The sequence below is a fragment of the Gossypium raimondii genome, chromosome 2 (assembly GCF_025698545.1).
Source record: "Gossypium raimondii isolate GPD5lz chromosome 2, ASM2569854v1, whole genome shotgun sequence".
Lineage (NCBI taxonomy): Eukaryota > Viridiplantae > Streptophyta > Magnoliopsida > Malvales > Malvaceae > Gossypium > Gossypium raimondii.
Genome location: NC_068566.1, coordinates 21,355,629 through 21,369,993, shown reverse-complemented (window position 1 = coordinate 21,369,993; position 14,365 = coordinate 21,355,629). Strand labels below are relative to the sequence as shown.

Below are 14,365 nucleotides of genomic sequence, written 5' to 3'. Positions count from 1 at the left end.
AACTAAAATAACAAATTCTATTGACTAACAAATCAAGAACAAGGTCCAAGAGACTAAAATAACATTTCATCTTCCACAACAGTTTCATCTTCTACTCACTAACAAACTAAAATAACATTTTCCAACAGACTATCAAAACAATGTCCGAACAAACCAACAAAATCTTTATCGCCTATAACCTCTTCAAACATGAATTTGTAATGTACAAGTACTTTAACTTACCTACAAGATTGAAATCATAATAAATTTGATATCTATGTAACTGACCATGTGTATCAAAGCTAACCCACCTCAGAGGTTAAAACTGTTCTATCTCGATATTATCTATCTTGTGATATTACTAGCAGAAAATACATAATTATGTTTAATAAATGATCCAAACACAATGTACTTTGATAAGTTCAAAAACCAACAATAGAACTTAATGACTGTAACAAGTTGATAAAAGGTAGTTGTAGGGAATTTTGCAATAATATTATTGCTTTTTAAAAAGTTTCGATGAAACATTATAAGTTTGACTATAGAATTCAGAACTTTGGACCAACAATTAAACATAAACATATAGATAGCTTGGTTAGAAGAAAAAAAATCATATTACACTGATTGGAAAATCCAACTCATCATTGCTTTTCTGTTTATCAAAGTCTGAAAATATCAAATTTTATTCTTAATTTACAACAAATTAGTTATATGCATATAACTCAAATTCATATCTTGCCCAAATTCATAGATTAAAACACAAAAGAAAATAGAAATTCTTACTCATATCAAACATCCTATTCAATCAATAACAAGAACCTCAAATTCCAAAATGTTTAATATCTTAAAAAATCATCTTTCTGTTCATCCTAATTAACTATTTAGAAAAAATGGAATACATGAAAGACATTGAAGTACCAGTATCAGTATCTTCACACATATATCCAAAGCCGACTACACAAATTGCATCTAACGACTTCTAGTTTCTATGATCTTTTCAAAGATGAAATTCAATATTCTTAACATTATAAATTGTTTTGAACATTCGTTATCATCTAACATTTTCATCTTACCTATTTTTGCTACTTTCAGAGGACCAAATTACAACAGAACAAACAAACAAAAGAACGCGAACTGCATAAATCTTACCTATTTTTGCTACTTTCAGAGGACCAAAAGAACTCAATGATCTTACCTATTTTTGCTACTCAGTTCAGGCACTTAAACAAACAAACATTGGAAGAAATCTCATTCGGTTTTGGAAATCAAAAAAGGACTCGAAAATTACAACAGAACAAACAGAAATCGAAGATTAGCAGAGAAGAGAGAACAACTTCGAACGGCATGCATTTCTTAAGCCTAACCAACAACAGAAAACACATTTCAATCGCACATGCAATACAAACAGAATAAAATTGGCTAAAACTAACCTATTAGCAAATCGGGGCACAATGAAGAAGAACCTGAAAAAAGCAAAAGGGGAAACCGATTAGATAAAAACAATAGATCATATTTACCTCGAAAGTATTGGTTTCATCTACAATAGAAAAGGATATTAATCTATCGGGAAACATAGACTAACCGATGACGCAAATCGGCAGAAACTGTGAGCAAATCGGCCGAAATAGAAAAGAAAATAATCGGGGGAGCAAATCGGCAGAAAAGGCAAGAAAATAATACTGGGAAAAAGCAATGAAACAAGGAAGCAATTCGGATGAAGGTGGGAAACGGAAGAGAAACAGAGGGGATCGATTAGGGGTAAAAGAGGGAGGGTTTAGGGTAGCGTCGTCTAATCTGGGCAGAAGGGGGGAATAGAAATCGGTGCTTTTCACCGATTAGGGAAGTAAGGGGATACACGCGTATTAGCAATACGCTCAACCAAACGGCGTCTTAGATAGGTATTACGTGCGGCCCACCGATTAGGGGTGTATTGGCTTAGCCAATACACCAAACCAAACAAGCTCTTAGGCTATAATCATACAAAAAAACTCTGGGGACTTCCGGTGTAATCAACGTTATTTTTTTCTTTATTTCCAAGTAGCCGGTATCTCTATCCTTTCATTCTCGTCCAAGGCTAACACCGAGGTGGACACAAGAGGGCTCTTAAGAGGAGAGAAAATGTTCCAGCACAGTAGAGGTCAATTTCAAGTCGGTGCGGCAGCAATTGCAATTATTAATGGGTTGTGTAATATCGACAACAGTTTTTACTCTAGAAGGAGCATCACCTTTACTGCACTGTAATAGTCGCTCCCCCCTAAGAGTCCTCTTGTGTCCAGGAAGGTGCTGACCTTCAAATAAGAATGAATGTTAAAGTACCAATTGCCTGGAAATGGATAAAAAAATCACATTGATTATAGCTAGAAGCCCCAGAGTTTTTCAATATGAATATGCCCTCAAACTTTTTATGGTATCTATAGGGCATCAGTTTCAGGTATTCAAAAACATTGAGCTTGTGGCCTCGTAACGACCATCAAATGGATATATTACCGCATAAAAACCATCGATTGAGACCTCTATGTCCACTTTTCCCATTGATCATACAAAGAAAAATCACCCTATAACCGACTTCCCCAAGATAGGCTTCAAAGGCAATGATCCCATCTCAGCATGATATATGAAATATGTACGGCTTGGAGCAATATTGCATCACCAACGACTCAAGAATACTTTGAACGTAAACTAAATATTTTTAAGGCCCGAAATTTTTAAGACCGGGAAATGGTTTATAGTGGAGAAATAGAAAGATTGAAGATAAATTATATGAGTGACGAATGATGAAGCTTGGTATGTGGGAGTTTTTTTTATAGCCGTATGGAAGAGTCTATTTGCAAAGGAAAACCTTGAAAGCGCGTTGGAACATATTCTAAACGTGTTGAAGTGTTTAAATCATTCGAATTATTCGAAGCGTTAGGCTTCGAATAATAAATATGTTAGAGAAAGCTTGCTAAGCTAGGGGGCTTTCCTGCCATGTCAGTAAGAAAGCCTTCCAGCTGGGTGAGCTAGCTCTAACATATTTGCTATCCGTGGGCAGAAAGTATCTTTTCAAATGACTGTTGTGCACGTTATGAAGCATAAAATCTCGATAAAGTTATATGAGCTCTGAATGCATGATAAAAATTATTTGCACCATACAATATGCAACAAATGTGTGCATTCGTAAACAAAATTCATAGTAGGTATTCTCTTTTTCCCTCCATAATTTTCTTATAAAAGGGGTGTAATTTTCATAACATAGACACAAACCAAGTTAATATCAAACAAAAGAACCTTACATCGCGAGTGAAAGTTGTGTGTACTCATTTGAACAACTCTTTACTTATTTTTTTATATTTATTCATCCAAACTATGACCGATATTGAAATGAGTCGACGAGCGAAATTCGTTATATACTATGACGATCAAATCTTTAATACAGTGTTCTAGGTGGTGTTTGTAGGAGCGAAGTCCGTGGAATTACAATTCAATAGTACCATTCAAATGTGTGAGCTACTGACTAGAATAAGGAGGAAAGTCAGGGGATCGAGCCGGGAAAGAATTAGAAGGTTGCAATGCAGATTTTCTTGCATTTGTTGACCCTTATAAGTATAAGCTATTCGATGTGATTAGTGAGACGTAGCTCGAGACGGTCATATCATTGCACATCTCTAGCGAAAATGTTGTTATTGAGTTATATGTCGAGTTCATCGATGTTGATGGATCTAGCACATCTTCGACCTCCGTCGCGACGAATATGGGTACCAAAGTTCAAGTAGAAAGTCCTACTACATAGTTGTGTGGTGGGTTTCCTGGCCTCCTTCGATGTGGCTACTACAATGTTCTCGGGACATCTATGGGCAGACACTAATCGGTCTCCGACATCGATCTAAACTTCAGGGATCAATACCAGTCCGGGTATCAACATAACCTAAATCTAGACACTCAGGCTCGGTATTCAATCAGTACATTCGATTTCAAATTCGACACTAGGTCGATGTTATGGGGAGGGAGCAGTTATACCAGGGGATCATCGACATACACCGGTCATCAACCCGAAGATTATTCTGGTAGACACATAGTTTAGAGGAGAACCAATGACCTACTCCTTTCGATGGGGGCCAATGAGTGTATATCCAACATCATGCTCAAAGGTGACAACGAAAGCGTGGACGAGGAAGGAGATGCAGGTGAGGAAGAAGGGCTGCAGATGCAAACGAGGGGGAGGAGTCAAAACCTGAGCCAATTCGACATCCCAGTCCTGATGGTTCAAAAGTGGCACTATTTTTTGAATCAGATCCAGTTAAAACAGAGTCGGAACCTTACGAGTCTGATGATAATGCCCCAGAAAATGCTTCAAACTCGAATTCATAATTTAAGGCATATGAACCTCTGCCCCACATGAAGAATATCGACCTATTGGCAAATAGTGGTTTAGATTTTTCTCAACTTCCATATAAAACACTTGGTCATGCAAACACAGTTCGTGATGTACGAATATTGAAAGTTGGAATGAAATACTAATAACTCTTGAACAGAGTTATATTTCATGCCTTTAGACCTAGTTAATTGCTTGTACTTAAATACATTTTTCTATATTTTAGGACATTTTAGTTAGCATTTTTATTATTGCATTAGGACTTGGACTGTGTCAGAATTAGGTGTTTTTAATCGCTTGCGGTGGAGTTTTTTGTGTATTCGTGTGGAGGGAACAATTTTTGGAACGAGGAAATAAAGGAGTAAAGTTTTTTTAGGGTAAAGTGTAGACAGTTTGCCAGCATGTATGCTTGTGACAATACGGGGAAGACCAAGTCAACATTTTGAGCGCAAGAGTCCTAGCTCAAATTCAAACTTGTACCAGATAAATCCCCCTGAAAGCGGAGAAGATAATCACGAGTTGTTAGCTGACCCTAGCCTAGCCTATCTATAAAAGCCGATAAAGGGAATCTCACAAAGGGCAAACAAAAAAAGTGGGAGAGATCTTTAGGCGTGATACGGGTTCAACTGCGCAAAGAAAAGAAAGTCGAAGGCAGTCCTTCTTAGCCATTACATGACGCTGTGCTACCGAAGTGTGGACTGAGTAAGCAAAAGCTATTTCCCAAATTTATTATGTTATTTCTATTAGTGTTCCTTCAAAACATTGATTTGAAGTAGTTGAACACAATGTCGGATAATATTTTGGTTTGGAATTTTATTTTCCCAACTCATGAGCTAAATCTCATAGAGATAAGATTGCTTTTGATGAAACTGTAAACTATTTTTATGGATGCAGTATATATCTAATTTACTTTACTGTTTCATTTTATTGTTTTATTTCTTAATTAAAATGCAATTGATCTCTAGACATAGAAGACCGTTCGCATATTTATAAGCTGATTCTAATTCCGAAAGGGTTGGATTGGTTGGATTAAAATTAAATGAAATGAACAAGTATTCAATAGACACTTGGAGTCAACTCTAAACATAAAGTCATGATCATATAGAAGGAACCCATGCAAGATATCTAAAAAGCCTATAGAAACAGACAATGTAACTTGCGGTTTTGCTCTCATGAAAGGTAGGCCATTTTAGAACTCTTTTGTGCAATAAAGTAGTTACCATTTTGCCAAGGTAACTTGCAGTTTTGCTTTCATTAGAGGTAGGCCATTTGAGAAATCTTCTGTGCAATAAAGTAGATACCATTTTTCCAAGGCATTATTAATAGTAAGGGTTGATTTTGGCTAATCCCAACCTTCTGTATCAACATCACTTTATCCTTATTCTTTGTCGTAGTAACTTTGCCACAACATATTTAGTTGTTTATTTCTTTTTTATATTCTATTCAAATAATGACTCTCGTTATTGCCATTACATTTCTACTCTCACTTTTGTCATAGCATTTCCAGTTATTCATCTAATTCCATCTATTGCATACATCATTATTGCTTTGAATTATCACTGCATACTTACCTAAGTTTACCATAACATTTTATTCGTCAGTCTTGCCATAACATTAACCATATTACAATAACTTGACCAATTTTTTGCCTGAACTTAATCCTCGTGGAAATGATGCTCACTCATCGCTGACATTATTCTACAGATGGTGAAGGCCAGTTCTCAAATTAAAATACTGTTGTTGATTGCGAATATGCATAGCTAGTACCAGCACACTCCACTGTTCTAAAAAGTATGGGTTGCAAAATAGAAGGTTGCGGGTGGGAAGGTTCGTATAACTATATATGGCAATGGTGTCAAGTATTGGACCGATACATACAAAATTTCGTAATGATCTCAAAATGTACCTACGGTACTGCGACAATCAGATGGCCCCTAAGAAAAGAGTATTCCACCAGTTCTTTTGGACCTTTGAGCAATGTAAAGAGACATTTTAGCATTGTGAGCCTATAGTCCAAATTGACAGCACCTGGCTATATGGAAGGTATCAGCAGTGTCTGTTGCTTGTCGTTGCTCATGATGATAATCGAAAGATTCTGCCTATAGCATTCACAATAACTCCCGGAGAAACGAAAAAGGACTGAGATTTCTTCCTAAGTTAGTTGTGCCGACTCATTTGCCAGTAGCTCGACATATATGTCATATCGGACAAGGGACCCGAAATACTCTTAGCAATTGATCGTCACGGATCCTTATGAGATCGCACTCATCATTGGTACTACATACGACATGTGGGATCGAACTATTACCAAAAATATCTTTCGGCGACTGAGCGAGATCTAGTCATCGACATGAGTTTGTAGTTCTAACTATGTATTCACTACACATTGAATTTTCAATTATGGGGTTATTTCATTGCACTAACCGATACCTATTTATCGAGAGGTTACGAGCTTGTCCAACATGTTTTCTATCATGACATACTTTTGACTGGTCGCCTTGTTTCCTAAGAGGGAGTCGGCATATGTTGGACAAATAGTAGACATACATTCTACGATGATGTGATGCAAGAGATTCGGTGAAGTACATTGAGAGCGAACATATGTAGTGTGCCACTCACGTTAGAACCTCGATTTTCGAGTCACTAAGCATGCTAGGCCCGACTAAGAAATGTCAGCTGCATCCTATCATGTGAACCTAAAGGAAGGGACCTGCTATTGTGGGAGATTCCAAGCACTTTGGTTTCCATGCATACATGCAATTGTCACATGTAGGAACATACGTATTGAGTACGCGCCTTACATCAATGACGTCTACCGACTACAACGCATTCGTAACATGTGGAGTCCTGAATTCCCACCTGTCCCGGATGAGAGTATGTGGTCGCTTATGTCCAGTGCACTGTTCAAGCTAGTGCCAACAAAGACTTGCGTCGCGTCCAGAAAGGTCACCTGAATTCCACCCGGATAAATAATAATATGGACACTCAGGAGAGGCATGATCAACAAAAATTATGCGGGTATTGTAGAAACCTAGGGCATACGAACAACATGTTATCTGTACAGGAAAATCGTGGGGCTCCAGCGTTGATAACATTGCTTTCAACCAAATTTCATATTCATTAGTGTTTTTTTTATAACCAAATTTTATTTTCATAAATGCGTGTTCCATACTAATAGTATTTGTTGTATTCAATATAAACTATAAAGATCGATGTTCTGTATTGCAATTGGTTTTAAGGATATACAATTTATTTAGTTATAAAATGTTATGACTCTCGGATGTACGGAGAGCAAATATTTTTTATTCTACATTTTCGTGTTCATCTTTCTTCTCTTTTTATTTAAATAACAAGGTAAATCCAAAAAATTATATTCAAAATAATATGTCGATAACAAATTTTGACATTTGTTATTTATCGATAAAACATAGATAGTAATAATGACAAATGGTTTGTTTGAATGAATAACCTCGGTTCTTTTTATTTATGACATATCCATATTTACATTAAAAACTTAAAAGAAAAAAATACAATCAATGGTGTATCTGCCATTCCCTCGTCCACCGGTTGCAACGATGAGCCACCTCCGTAAAATAGTGATGCACGTGGTGTTTGGGTCACTATAGGCATGAAACCATAAGGAACCTCAAATCTTGGGTATGTAAGAAAAGTACTAGGCATCGACTGCTGCATGGTCACTTGCATCGGTGGCGGTGGGTACGTCAGCGTCTATCTTGACACAGGGTTCGGCATTAACATCTGCGCAGGGATGTAGTATATGGGGTACGTCAGTGGAGCGAAATATGTACCTACTGGAATAGAAGAACCGACCACATGTGGCGGTGGTCCATAGTGCGGTGGTGCTTGTGAATAAAACACAGGGTTACTTAATTTAATGGGAATACCTAGATCGAAGTGACCCGGATATTATGTAGCTATAGGCAACACATCTTCTGCCAGAGCGGATGATGAACCTGTCGTGCGACTGTGTCCCCTTCTAGTATACTGGGGTGATCAACGTGACCTTTTCACCTAAATTTATCGACTCCTCTCCTTCGATGATAATCATCAACATCCTACAATCATACGCCTCGATGTGCTCTTCGTGCCACACTGGCCAGTCGATGTTGTCCTTCCTCTGGATGTCCACTTTGTACAGCTCCTTTAGGTCTTGCGGTGGCGGCAGAATTTGTTGCCTCCACCCCGAACTGTCGCAACACTCGGTCTTATTTCATGCATTTTCACCGTTGTGTACACTACCAATGGTACCTTCGCGTCCCACATTTGTTGATTGCCCAACACTTCCGGCTAGATGCATGATATGACATCAATATCAGCGTAAGACATCCATTCAAACTGAAAGGAAAAATTGTAAATATCGTTATTTGTGATTTTTTACGAATCATTACGTAATTAATATAGGTTCGAAAGAATAGGTAACTAACCTCAGCTTTCGAGAGTTGATCTAACAACAACTTAATATCTTCTAGATCCTCGACCAATATCATGTAGCTCGACCCATGGATCTACCTATATATGTGATATGTTAGTCAAAATGTATATTAATAAAAATTATTGTACAAACTATGCATTTGTTAATAAATGATGTTTACCTCGTCACCAACAGGAACATATATGGGTTGGTCACCATAGGATGTAGAAACGATAGTCACCATCAAGCCCATGTCTGCAGTAGGAGTAGACAACCACCGATCGATGCCGCACTCGGTAGCATGGCCTGACACATCTCCTGGTATAACGTGGACAATACGACAGATCCCCAACTTAGTTTCCCACACTCATTGAAGTCTACTAGATGTAGTAGCCACCTTACGTGACCAAATTTTGAGATTTGTTGGGCATTAAAATGTGCTCGATCAACCTCATGATGTATGCTCGGGCGTATTATTGTATGACCTCCTCCATTCGGTCTTCAGGGAGCTCGTTGAAATTATCCTTCAACCAGTTCATTTATTGGCAGATGGTCACTTTGCCCGGAATGATCACAGATCCCGTGATGACTGACACATCCACTGTCAAACCAAGTTATAGTGTTACGTCTTTGAGTGTGATTGTACACTTGTCGTATGGAAGGTGGAAAGTATGTGTTTCGAGCCTCCATCTTTCCACCAATGTGCTGATTAGTTACAAATCGAGTTTGCAGCCCTTGGACATACAAGATACATGTAAGAATCCAATTGCTTGCAAGTGGCCACGAATTTCAAGGATCATAGGATTTCCCATATTATGGATAAAGCCCTCTAGAACACGATCATCCGCCTATTGACACAATAAAAAAATTTATAATTATAAAAAATTAAATTTAACATTATTGATATTAACGAAATTTAAATTTTGCTCTTACCATTACTAATTGGGCGACATAAATATGCTTGTCATTAAAGTGGATTAAGGAGGTAGCCATTTGTGAGAAGTCGATTTAAACGAATAAAAATGAGATAATTAAAAATAATAATTTTAAATAAAAATATCAAAAAAATATTAAAACGAGAGTTGAGAGGCTTGAGAGAGTTTGAGAGAATTGAGAGAGTTGAGAGAAGAATGCGAATGAAAAAAATGAAATTTGAAGGGTATTTATAGGGTAAAAAAAAGTTACCGTTGGGTATTTAATTTTTTTTACCGTTGGCAGCAACGTTTAAAAAGTCGTTAGAATCTTACCATTAACTGAGCACGTCCAACGCGCTTTCCAATTAAATCAACCTAATCCATAATTAATTTTAAAACCGACCTAAAACCATAATTAAAAAAATCGGCCTATAAACCTTATTTTACTTGTTGTAGCTAATAAAATAGCATCATGTAATATTTTTAATAAAAATATATCATTTTTTATAAAATATATAAATTTGAAAATTTATAAAAATAAAAAATATATATATATAAACATTACATAAACATATCTAATCTAAAACTAAGTTATCAATAAACATAGAAAAAGAATAAGAAAAATGATATAAATTCTCTCCTATCTCTATATATGGTAAATGATTAAATAATTTTAACCCAAAATAAAATATGATTGTATAATTTTGAGTTTCAAGATTGATGAGATTATTTGTTTAGATTTCAAGATGAAAATTTCTTTTTAATTTTATAATTTTAGGTTTCAAACTCTTACTTTCTAGATTCTGTCTTCTTTTCTTCCCTCAATCTTCTTCTTCCCCAAAGATTAAAGTGATGTTAAGAACCCTCTACAAATTTATAAATGACTGAGAAAAAAAATCTCCTATTAATTCACATGATTTTATTTTATTTATGATTTTCTATAAAATTTTCTTTAATTAAATTAAAACTCAAATTATTCTCCCTTTAAAGTTTCGAATCAACTCAAAAAATTCTAGATATTGGCGTTTACCGTTAATCACCTCTCACGTGGCTGTTTGAATCCAAATTTCATCATTATTTTGTTTTAATTTTTTCTTTTCGTTTCCATCATTTCTTTTTTCAAAGGAAAATTTGAATTTTTCCAAAGCAATCTTGAAACTTCAACATAAAATCTAAGTGTTTTCTGTTGTGTTCAATTTTCGGTATGGGTTTTTCTCAGTTTCTCTTTCAGTGTTTAGATCAATCAAATAATACTCGGAAGACTTCAGTTCTTGCTTTAGGCAGAATTGATACTGTGCTGTTTGCTTTTTGTTGTCTTTCCTTTTCTTTTTTTTTCTTTTTTTTTTTGGGTGTATTCTAATGATAGTTATGATGGAAATGAAGACTTCAGCAATGGTTTTTTTTTTTTTTTATGGGTACGAAGGAAAATTGGGAAAGAGGAAAAAGGAGAAAGAAAACATGAAAAAAGAGAAAGAATTAAAAAAAAATACAATTTTTAATTTTTAGTTAAATGTAATTTTAATAAATATATTTTTAAGCTAAAAAATAATTCAAGAATTTTTTTTATGAAAATATAAAAATCAGTAAGTGGCATTTCTTTTTTAATGTCTTGAAAAATTAGATCAAAAATCATAACGAAGCAATGTACATTATATACAAAAAAGGATAAAAAAAGTTTATAGTAAAGTGAAAAATTAGGATCTTTAGCGACGCTTTTTCCACAAACGCCGCTATAGTTGAAGACCTTTAGCGGCGCTTTTACCACAAACGCCGCTATAGAACAAACATTTAGCGACGCTTCTTCCAAAAACGCAACTAAAAACATAACATTTAAAAAAATTTATTTTAATCAAATAATATTTTTTTATGATAAATATTATATTATGTTTTATTTTTTTAATTTAAACTTTAAATATACTTTTAAGGATAAATAAAAAATATTATTTAAATTAATATACTTTTAATCAAATCAATTTTATAGTGAATCGATATTTTTCACCACGTTTATCCTTTTCTGAAGCATTGAATTTCAAGATAGCGTCACTCAATCTCGGGCATATTAAATGTTAAATTGTTTTGCTACCATCAAATCTTATCTATAAGATAAAAGTAGCATAATGCTTCTAGAAAATAATCCAAGTGAGAAACTATGGAAGTAATACTGCAGAAATCAATAACAAGGGTTTTAACAAACATGTTCATATATCCAGCTCGCAATTGAATAACATATATCATACATCCAATATTTTCAAGAAGTAAGCAAATGAATGACGAAACAAGGATAGCAGTAAAATATGTAATGCCCACCGGTGACCAAAAGGAGCCCAGACGTAAGTTGCTTCAAGAAAACAACTCTCTTCCCCATAAACCTTCCAGCCAACAAAATTAACACGGTCCCTGGTGTAATGCTTGCTGTAACTTTGCTACGGTAATCTCGAGAACAACTATGCTATCTAAAAGCTCCTAGGCCTGAAATCCAAGTTTCAGAAATTGAGAAAAGAACATAAAAAAAGAACAGAAATCCCATAGAAAGAGACTGACCTTATTTGGAAGCTTGCCTGGAGAACTAGAAGAAGGTGAACCACAATGTTCAATAGCACTTGCTAGAGCTAAGTGCAAATCGGTCTCTTTCTGCAACTGCTGCTGCAACTTTTTAACCTGTATCACCCAAGTGGTAGCATGTTGCATGAGAATGAGATATAAATCCTGCACAAAGCTGGCTGTTACCGGTAAGAAAAAAAAGAAAATCAAAACATGTATATCATGATAACGGCATGTCATTCATTAGCAAACCGTTAATTCTCAACGAGTAAACAATTGTTTCATGTTTTCATATGTCTCCCCTTAAAAGTATATTGTTATGCCGATGCTTTTTTCCTGGTATAACAACATGATTTCAGAATCTAAAACTCTTTTCATGGGACTTGCCATCCTGGTATAACAACATGATTTCAGAATCTAAAACTCTTTTCAACAAACCTAAACAAATATATCATAAATTCATAATAAAAACCCTTGCTCTCTTAGTAAAATTAACAATTTCCCCTCATAATAATTTGGATTCTGGAAATTTTAAGGAACATAATAAAATTAGCTATTGCAAATTACCTCCAATTCAGAACAAGAATTACAAGAATCATCCCCAGCTGAAAATCACTTGCTCCAAACCTTACCACTCTTCCATTGTAAATACCTATTAATAGAACTTCTTCCCCTGCAAAACCATCAACCATACTGCATTCACCATTACAAAACCAGAAAAAAAAGTAGAAAATGAAAAAGGACAAAAAAAAAGACCCACCAACTGATTGGTAGAATAAAACCCCCATTATAACCATCTCAAAAATGAAAATCTATTAAACTAAAATATGAGCAAGAATTTGATAGTAAAAACAATTGCACATAAAAAAATCATGTAAAACAAACCTTATTGGTGAGAATTCCTTTGATAATCCTACAAAGCACTTCTATTGCATATTTGTTCAACACAAACTCAAATGTTGAATATCCTACCATGGTACGATGCAGATTTGCACAAAAAGAAGCATAACACATTCATATCAAAACACCAATTTCAATAGGCTATGCCTAATTTCCAATTTTTCATATTTGGAATGCAAAGGCACATATATAATTTCAACTTAGATATAGGTATAACAAGGAGTAAATCTATCTAATTCACTAACAGTATAAGCTATTAAAAAAATAAAGCAAGTAATACATAATTCCACAAATTTTCAAGTAAACTCAACAGAATAAATTGAAACAAATGTATATATATTTTTAAAACTTCATAGACCTTTCTCTAAAACTTCATAGTAAACTGCTTCAGTCTACTTTTTACTTGTACAACAATTACATGATATGCCAAAATAAAAAATATGGGTCTGCGCCACAGAATCCATAAAAAACTTCATAGAACTTTCTCTAAAAATTTACTTGCCATGTTCTCAACCTTTTTTCAGGAATTTGGAGCATGCAGATTCCATATAATTTAGCTATCCCATTTTACAGTGAAAGCTAGGAACACACAAGAAACAAATGAAAAAGGATAAATCTAATACCCGTAAAGCATCAGTAACTTGGCGTCCTTGTAGCCCATCTTTTTGCAGAGACCATCTATTCTCAGCATTTTTCTTCTTTGAAAAACCCGTAAAATATGGGTTTTGGTGTTAAATAATGCGACTTCCATCAACATCAAGGTCAAAATCATAGCTTATTCTTCCATGTTAAGAAAAGTATGCTAAAAAATGAGGGTTAGAAAATAAAATAATGCCTGGTTTGAAATATACTTTATAAACTAGCATACGGAAAGCAACTGATGAACTGAATTTCATCACAGTTTCAGATGAGATGGAAAATTTAAGAAATAAGACATCAACAACAGTAAATCAGTGCCATATAACTTGATAGTTGATATACAACTACATAAATCAAATAAGCAATGAAATTTAAGGCTTCACAAAGTTCAACAGTCACTATAATAAGCGCTTTCAGTTTATACATCATCAATACAATTGACAACCACACTTCTAATTAAAAGGTGAATCAATTTTAACAGTTACCTGGCGTGAATAATGCTCAGCGTCCCTCTTCATGGCAGCCATTTCAACCCTCATTTTCTGCACTTCAGCCTGCAGCCAGACAAATAGATCAGAGAAAATAAATCCACAAATCAGCCCGCAAAAG

At 34.9% G+C, this 14,365-nt stretch overlaps 1 long non-coding RNA gene across 6 annotated transcripts; it reads right to left on the bottom strand.

Annotated features, from left to right (window-relative positions):
• Positions 1–11,816: 11,816 nt before the first annotated feature.
• Positions 11,817–14,312, bottom strand: LOC105788352 (uncharacterized). Of its 6 annotated transcripts, none has more exons than XR_001131973.2 (5): positions 14,242–14,312; positions 13,741–13,919; positions 12,785–12,890; positions 12,218–12,334; positions 11,817–12,145 (listed from the first exon to the last, which is right to left on the bottom strand). It is a non-coding gene; the product is annotated as an uncharacterized LOC105788352 (long non-coding RNA). The 6 variants fall into 6 exon arrangements; XR_001131974.2 differs by having other exon boundaries at positions 13,741–13,897; XR_008192807.1 differs by having other exon boundaries at positions 13,741–14,309.
• Positions 14,313–14,365: the final 53 nt, after the last annotated feature.